We start from the raw sequence: 9,543 nt of genomic DNA on the forward strand, positions 1-9,543 counted from the left end.
TGCTGCACACAAACCACAAGTTTACATCCGCTGTATGAAAACACATCAAACCCTTTATTTCTCTGTCTGACATTAAATCAGACCAAACGTTTCCTGTTTCAGCTCAGTCAGGATCACCGTTATGTCTATCTGCTGAACACCAGAATAATGAGACAGAGAATGTTTCAGAAAGTTTACATCCACTAAGATGCCTTCAGACTATCAGGTAAAGCCCAGATGATGATGTCATGGCTCTGGAAGCTTCTGATTGGTTAATTGACAACATGTGAGTTAATTGAAGGCCCACCTGTGGATGTATTTTAAGACACACCTCCAACACACTGCTTCCTAATATCTGTGTTTCTGTCTATATGTGTCTTCATAATATATATTTTATTTTATTTTATGTTATTGTGTCTCCTCTGGTGTTTCCTCGGTTCTTCAGCTGTTTTTAAGTTGTTTTATTAACAACATGATGTTTTGTTTTATTGCGTTTTTATTCCCGTCACCTGTAAAGCGCTTTGTGTTGCACTTCACTTGTATGAGAAGTGAAACATGAACAAGTTTCATTGAAAAGTCTTTTAGCTCCGTTTTACCTGAAGTGTGTCTGTTCAGGTGTTTCCTGGAGAAGGACAGCATGTGGACCAGCAGACGTTCATGTGTGTTTGTTAGCTCGTCACAAAGCGACACAGAAAACACAGGAAGGCCGTTCTGTGGAAGAGTCCAACCAAACTAACCCTGTGATATCTCTGACACAACAGCAGCACAAAGCTCACTGACAGCTCAGTTCAAAACACTGTCGGTGTTGAACCTCTGAACAGTTCAAACTGTGAAGCATCCGTTTTTATGGTTTTGTTAAATGGACGTGAGCGACAGAAGGACAAGGCAGGTGTCGTGTTTTATCAGAGGGGTTGTTGTTGCTTCACAATCACGGTTTTGTGTAATAATTGTTCTGCTGTTCTGTGTTGTTGGGTTGGACTGTACCATTACCACTCTGAGGGGGGTGCAGCCCGCAGCCAGCCACCGACCCACTTACTGCGTTGTGCATTATTATATAGCATCATGAGATAATTAATCAGCGGTTCTGGTGGAGGGTTTGGAGGCTTGTGTTGCTCATAGTCTGGAGCCATGGGCTGGTTTAGCATTGTTGTTGTGTTTCTGGGTTAAAAATAGAGTTGAAGCCTTTAAATATCTTTTTGTTTCCCCCCAAAAAACCTCCTGAAGCTGACCCAGAGGATGTGTGTGGAGTGTATACCACAAAACAATCAATACAGACCACAGGCTAATATACAATAAATACAGGAAAGGTGATTGTAGTTTACTGTCATTATACCAAACACCTAAAGAAGAACTATACACACCGACACTCTCTCACCTTTAGCTCAGTCAATAGTAAAAACATAATGAGAGCATCAGCAGCACAATAGGAACTCAGCTGAAGGTGTAATGTCCACTGTTATTACACTTATATCCCATCAGATATCGTAGTTGGTTCTAGGCTGCTCCCCCCCACCAGCCAGTAATGGTACAGTCCAACCACAACCACAAAACACTGTGATGGAAAATTAGAATAATGAGTTCTGTTCAAAACAATAAATATGAGCAAAGATCTGAATTCTGCGGCGACAGCACAGATGATGGAGGATGATTAACTTGAGGCTGAAGCGGTGACCGAGCGTTTTTATGGTCAGTTTGACCCGTACTCAGGCACAGACATCGATTTATCTCGTGTGGCAAATCGCCGCAGGGCAGCTGGTCAATGTTTTTGGTCACTTACTTTGACCATTCGTTTGTGCAGTCGTCACTGCCGCCAGGACTCACGTATGAAAAGCTTTTTTTTATGTAATTCGAGACGTGGAGAACATGCAGCAGCAGAGGCTTCTGGGAAACGCAGTGTTCCATGACAATGGGGAGAAAGTTAAGATGTTAGCGTTAGCATGAGTAAAAAAACAGTGAATGTGAAGGTGCTGGAAGATTTTTAAAATGTTTTTCAGGGTGTTTTTAAGGTCATGATTTTCTAGCCTTGATAAAATTCTATTTAACTGTCAAGCTAAAGTAAAACCAGTCACCAAAATTTAGCTCCAAGCTAAGCTAGCTTAAAGCTAGCATTAATTAAGATAAAACATAAAAGTTTTTCTGCAAGATATTCCTCAGAAAACAATAATATGAAATACTAACAATATGAAAAATAAAGTGGCAAAAAGAAAAAGCAGCAAACTATAATTATGACACGTTACTGAAGCTCCGCTTAGCTAAAGCTAATCTAGCATGAAGCTAATGTTGGATCTTTCTTTTTTAAGATAAGATCAAACTTTTTCTGCAAGATAATCCTCAGAAAATAATAATATAATATGAATGAAAACTAATAATATGAAAATGAAGTGGCTGAAAGAAACAGAAACAATATATGATTATGACACATCAGTGAAGCTCCACTTTGCTAAAGCTAAACTAGCTTAAAGCTAGTGCTCCTTAAAGCTAATGTTAGATCTTTTATTTTAGATAAGATGAACTTGACAATCCCAAAGAAAATTTTTGTACAAGATTTTGCTCACAAAACAAAATGACATTACATGGATTATCTCAGAGAGAGTTTAAAAGCCATTTTATGTTTGATTTTAAAGGTGCAAATTGGATAAAAAAAACTGCAAACTGTTACAGGAACCATCCTGTCCGTTACTAACAGTAAATATTAGAATCTTATAAGCATCAAAATAGAAAAAACAGTCTTTTGTTGATTTAAATTAGAACCTTTGACACCCTGCCAGATGAAAACCAAATGTTTTTTCTTATCTTGTCCATGCTGTGTTTTCTATATATTAGAATAAACGTCACATCTGAGCTGTTCTAATGCAGGAAAGGACTATTTTTTTCAGGGATAAAGTTCTAGATGTGAACCTTTGGATACACAGAAGTGAGCTGGTCGGGCTTTAATCAATACCTGGAACCAGAAGTCTAAACATTGTCGTGTTTCTCATCATATTTTTCAGACTCGATTGGGCCTCTCTGGACGCTCGGAGCAAGAATAATATGTGGAGGAGAAGAATGACGCCTGGATTTAGCAGCTACTGAGAGACAAACTGCAATCAGCCGCTGTCTTGTGTTTGAGGTCAGGCGGGAGGGATGGAGCCTATTTCTGGACCGAGGGAGACACGCGGTGCACCTGGACAGGTTGGCAGCGCTTCACTGTGCAGGACTGTGCTGCAAACACAACGTCAGGAAAAGTTCACGCGACACACTTCCAGGAAAGACATAAAACAAAATCTAATCAAAACCAAAAAAGCGTTTTGTCAGACACATGTCCTGCCAGCTGCCGGCGGCGGTTCACCTCCACCGCCGACGTGACCCTCCACCGCTAATCCCACCGTGCTGTAATCTTTTTTGTTTTTCATTTTTCAAACTCGTAATGAATCATCCCACCCTTCCCTTTCCAAGAAAATGAAAAAAGACCCAGCTGAATTACATCTCCCCCCTCCTCTGCTCATAATCCTCAGAAATGATTTTCCAGCTCCTGTCTTTTGTTTTTGGTTTTTTTGATGTTGAAACAGTGCAAACATGGAGCTGGCCCAAAGCATATGTACAGCGTCAGGTAACACGGCACCGGGGTTTAATTACATCCCCGGATCGCCCGGGCTGAACTTGCAGAACAGATGTCGAGCTCGCGTGACGACGGTCCCCCTCCTCTGGCATTGTCTTTGGTATTAATGTGAGCTGGACCTTGGCCTCCTGACGTGGCTTGATTCATGTGGGGATGAGACGCAGATACTGAATAGTTGATGAGCTGCGAGAAAGAAGAAGAAGAAGAAGAAAAGGACGAGTTGGGTGGGGGCAGGAATAGAGAGAGGCAGCCGGAGAGGGAGGGAGGGAGCTGGAGAGAAAAAAAAAAAGAGGCTGGTTATCCACTCGCCTCACATCGCACGGCTTCAATAAGCCCCGAGGTTGGGACGCCTGCATGGAAAATTACCTTGTGACCAAGAGGAGGGCAGCTGTGGGCTGCTAGAGCCAGAGCGGAGGATGGCGTTCGGCTGATCCAGGTGGACCATGGAGAAGCTGAAGGGTCCCACGGCGGGATGCACCACGGCGACCTGTGGCTGGAGAGCCCTGCTGCTGCCCCAGCTCAACCGCCAGTCGCTGTACGTGTACGGCAGCGAGGTGGCCGTGGAGAAGGAGTGCATCCGGCAGCTGCAGAGCGGCGTCTTCGTCATTCACCCCTTCAGCCTCATGAGGTATGAGCGCGGCTGATAGATTCAGGCCAGTCCCATAAGTCAGCCCTCGCCGGTTCCCCCCGTCGCACTCAGGGGTCCTGGGAGAGGTTGTAGTTTGAGTCGAGGAAGTTTGATCCCAGTGAGAGCTGGAACAAGTTTGTTTAAAAGAAAGTCAGATGCAGCTTCTGGCTTTTTCCTTTTTTAAAGGATGTCTTTTATTGTTAGTGCACATCTTTGAGGAACAGTCAGAATAGGAGCATGCAACAGAAACATGCAAAGAAACTGCAGAAAAAGCAGAGTCTGGTTTAGAGAGTGGAGAGTCATGAAGCTTCTGCTTTTTTCTGTTTTTAAAGATTGTTTTTGTTTGTTACTGCACGTTATTGAAGAACACTTAAAGCTGTGTGAGCATGCAATAAAACAAGCAAATAATCTTTAGAGTTCAGAGAGTCACATGCAGCTTCTGGCTTGTTTCTGTTGGTTTTAAATAATTTATTTTATTCTATTGTACATCCTTGAGGAGCAGTCACTTTGCATGTTGCTGCACAAGCTGTGTGAGCATGCAACCAAAAACAATGCAAAACACACTGAAGGAAAAGCAGAATAATCTTTAGAGTTTGGACAGTCACGTGCAGCTTCTCACTTTTTTCTGTTTTTGTTTTTAAAAACTGTTTTTTAATTGTTTTTGCACGTCCTGGAGGGACAGTCAACACTATGTGAGCATGCAACAAAAAATGCAATAAAAATCCAGAAAACAGAATGTTTTTATAGTTTTTATAGTTTTATAGTCTGATGCAGCCTCTCAGTGTCACTGAGTTGCAGAAACCAGACTATTAGCAGATTGTGGAGCAGGATGCTGCAGCCGGTGTGTGTTCAGTGTGAGTTCATGAGACCAGCAGCAGCTCACCTCCACCTTCATGTTCACTGCGCTGCTGCTGCTGCTTCTTGTCAATCTGCTGCTGCTCTGTTTCTCTCTCCTGAGGTTTGTCCGGTTTGTCTTTGTTAAAGGCGTCGTGCGGTTCCTCCTTCTCCTGAATCGACCGCTCCATTAGTCTGAAGCGTCGCTCAATAATTCAGCAGCTGATCGTGCTAATGAGGATTTGTGTTTAACTTCTGAAAGCACAAATATTTTTAGACTCTGGAGCGTCACATGCTGCTGCTCAGCTTCACTCATTTGCAGAAAAATGAAGTATTTTTAGATTTTTGGGGAGTCTATCGGAGAGAAGAAGGAAGCTGCGTCAAGATGTGTGTCAGGAGAAGTTAGACGGCATCAGGAGTTAATGTCTGACTGTTTAACTCATTAATTAAGTGAGAAATCGACCTGCATGTTGCACTGCTGCTTCCAGCGTTTACATTTTTATACGTTTCTTGCTCTTCTGCTCCCTCCTCACTGGTTCCTTTAGAGGTTTCTCCAGTGTGGCGGTGATGAATCAGTGGAAAGTCGATTCAAATCTGACCAGTGTGTTTGATTTTGGAGTCTTTTAGGGAAAACAAGGAAGCTGTGTGTTGGGGAAGCTGGAGGGATCATTTTCTGACTCTATAAGTCCTCCCTGTCGCCTCTGGGCCGCGTTGCTTCTTCCAAACTACGAAATCCTATAATTCAACAAAAGCAATGCAGCAGATTTTCCAGTCATTTCCTGATCTTGTAAATCAGCTCTGCTGCTCCTCCTGAGGGTTCTCTGATTGGTTTGTGGAGCTTTTCCACTGATTTGCAGAAAAGCTGAATGTTTTTAGGGAAAACGAGGAAGTTGCATCAAACTGTGTGTCAGGAATGCATCAGGAACTATTTTCTGACTGATTAACTAATTGATTAATTAAGAAGTCGACCTCCATGCTGCGCTGCTACGTCCAGCGTTTACATGTTTCTGATCCTGTAAATCATCTTTTCTGTCTCCTCCTCAGTTCTCCGGGTTTTCTCGGTAAACCGTTTGTGGAGTTTTCAAACCGACTGATTCAGAACTGATGTCGACTGAGAGCTTAATTAGTGCAATTAATCAATAGTTCAACAGCTGATCATGATGACGTGTTGGTTTCACTTCTCAAAGAACGTTAGAAAAGTGATTTAAAACAAAAACAGTCCAATACTTAATTTTTCACATTTTGGAGGATGTTGTATGAAAGTTTGAGGTCTTTAGGAGTTTCTGTCTGACTTTCACCAAACTGATTAACTGAGAAAACAAACCTGCATCTTCCTGTGTTTGCATTCTGTAGTTTTGCATCTTTTAAGTCGGCTTTGCTGCTTTCTGAGCTGCTCCTCCGGACGTTTCTTCCATTTGTTTGTGCAGTTTTTTCCAAATCTCAAGACTTGACAGCTTAATTAGTCTTTACTCAATAATTCATCAACTGATTATTCGTGTTTCACTCCTGAGAGCACGTCGGAAAAACAAAACCGGACAAAGAAATGCACAAACGATTCGTGTAAAGTGGAGCGTAGCCATCGCAGTGAGTAAAGTCATTTAAAGGAGCAGCTTTAGGTGACTTCGGTGTGTGAACTCTGGAGGCTGCTTCGTCTGCAGCGTTATTGTTATTAGCGTGTAAGGTGATCGGAGGCCAGTGAAAACAGAGACGCAATGAAACGATGGGGATCAGAGAGCAGAGATATTTGAGCTGGCAATCGAAGCCGGCCGAGGAGATGTGCACTTACAGTATCGCAGTGTTTAGTGTGCAAAATTCAGCTTGTCTTACCGGCTGCTGCGCCTCACGAGTGTTTCCACCACAAACCCACACCGTCACGTTAACCCTACCCCCTAACCCCCTGCAGGAGCTACTACATCATGTGCATGATGGCCATCACCTTCCTGAACCTGATCGGGATCCCCATGGAGATCGCCTTCCTGGACGGCCACAGCGGCCTGGCGTGGGAGGGCTTCAACGTGTTCTCCGACACGCTGTTCCTCATCGACGTGGCTCTCAACTTCCGCATGGGCATCATCACAGAGGACGCAGAGGTGAGAGTGGCTGTGCTCTATTTTCAGACACAATCTGGAGGACGCTAATCCCCGCGCAGACGAGCCCGTACAATCCATCTCTGCCCATCTGTAATCTACTCGATACACGAAAGGCCAGATTAGCGGCCGCCCCCCGCTGCTCCTGGACACGGGGAGAAATTGGCACCTGCTGTTTGATTTTATAACCGGGATTATGAGGAGGTATAACATTTCCAATTAAGTGTGACTTCTATCACAAACGGCCCATCTGTTTACCTTCAGCCGCTCAAAGCATCTGGTTTCGCCAGATTCACTCTCTTAAATATTGATGCCTCGGCGCCGTTTGAGCGACGCCGTCAAACAAACGTCGAGTTTCTTCTTTTTCCCTCGATTCTGGATCGACTCCCGAAAAATTATCGGTTGAGTTCGGGTGTTGAATTATACATCTGATGGCGCTGCGAGGCGTCTTCATCCATCTGCTCACTCTGCTGCTCCGCTCTTTTCTTTCCTTCTTCTTCTTGCAGGAAGCTATTCTGGACATCAAGCGGATCCGAGTCAGCTACCTGAGGACATGGTTCATACCGGACGTCATCGCGGCTTTCCCAATCGGCTACATTCTGCTGTTTGCGGTAATAATGAACAGACTGTTGAAGCAGCAGAAGCAGACAGCGAGCTGCAGCTCGGACAGCAATGACGCACGCTCACTTAAAAGCTTATGTAGCTCCTCAACCAGCAGGAAAAGGCGGTAAAATGAACAAAACATGGATTGAAAGTGTACAATCTGATCTAACGAAGCCTGTATTCTGCACCAGCTGCACTATTAAACACTTTATCCATCTGCCTCGCTGCTACACATATTTATTTCTACTCTGTTCGTATGTTTTTCTTGCTACTCCTGTATTGCTGTATTTTTACTTCTATTTTGCTCGTGTTTTATTGTTTTATTTTATTCTTACCTGAGAACTGATTTCGTGCCACAAACACATGAAGCTGGCAGGACAATGAAAGCTCCTGATCCTGGACTCTTAACTTCCCGTCCTTCCAGGACCTGCAGTACCACAACGACGACAACCCGTCCAAGACCAACAAGATGATGCGGATACTGATGTTCGTGCGGATCCTCAGTCTGATCCGACTGGCCCGGGTGTCCAGGCTGGTCCGCTTCTTCAACGAGGTGGAGAAAGTAAGTTCAAACCCACAAATCTCGCCTCTGGAAATTCAATCGGCCTTTCTCCGGCCCGCCGACACCTCGCCACACCCGGCTCCGGTGACAGGTCTGACTTTGAGCGCTTTGCAATGTCACTTGTAGAACACGATCTGGCAGCCGAGTCGGACTCGTCCTAATCCGACCGGCTCGCACAACAAAGACCTTGAGGTAGAAAAGACTCGACGATAATCTCATGATGAAACCCGATACGACCCCCAAAGCGGATCATATCGGAACCCGTAATCGACCGCTGGTGGCTGAAAATAGACGACGGTGCAGCCGGAGGTTTGCTCAGGAATCCGGCGCTTGTTTGTTTTTTCCTGGAAAACCTGGAAACTGTTCGACGTCTTTTGCTAAAAGTAAAAGCAGCAGATTCAGTCAGACTTTAAACTCTGTCCGCGATGTTCTGTTTGGTGGAGACTTTCTGCTTCCTTGAATATGATGTTAATCAAACTTTAACAAATGTTTTTACGTTGTGTTATTTTTATTATTTTGCGTGATCGGAGAACGAGGCGAGGACCGAGATCTGCACCTTCTAGAGGAAGAAACAGTCATTTAAAGCAGACGGGGATTCTTTTCATGGAAGGAACTGATTCTAAACATGTAATTTGGACACACAGAGATGTTTTTTAGGGGTTAAATCAGTGACCAGACAGGGATATTGTAAATCGCTATTGTAATTTAGCCGCTACGTCGTTTGAATTTGTGTACGTACCGTCGTTTTTTAGGTTGGGAGATGCACACCGGGCCAAACTTACTCTGGTGTGTTCTGCTTTTCGAAGGCTGCATTAATCGCTGGAGTTTTGGAGGCGATGACGTTGCAGCTTTTTCTGTCTGTTGTGTTAGTTTGGTGGCAACACGTGTTGGATTAGTTCCATTCATTCGGCTGTTCGACTGGACGACATGAGAACCTGAAGGGCTCATTCTGACTTTCAAACTTCAGACCTTCGTTTTTGTCTCCTAAAGCTAATCGCTGAGATCTGGAAAGTCACATAAACAGAATTAAACCGCAGCACGAAGCACGAGCAGGCAGTTAATTGGACGGGCTTCGTTATTTAGACGAGGAAACAAAGGCGGGAGATGAAAGTGTGCCCTCGGCTGTCCGTCGTAGACGTCCGTGACCAGCTGCACTGACCGAGGTTGTGTTTAATGAGGGCTCATTAGCATTATTCCAGGTGCAAATTAGCCGCTTTATATAATCCAGCTGAACCGTGGGCTCACTTACAGC

This window comes from Stegastes partitus, unplaced genomic scaffold (assembly GCF_000690725.1).
Source record: "Stegastes partitus isolate 25-593 unplaced genomic scaffold, Stegastes_partitus-1.0.2 Scaffold424, whole genome shotgun sequence".
In the NCBI taxonomy this organism is placed as follows: domain Eukaryota; kingdom Metazoa; phylum Chordata; class Actinopteri; family Pomacentridae; genus Stegastes; species Stegastes partitus.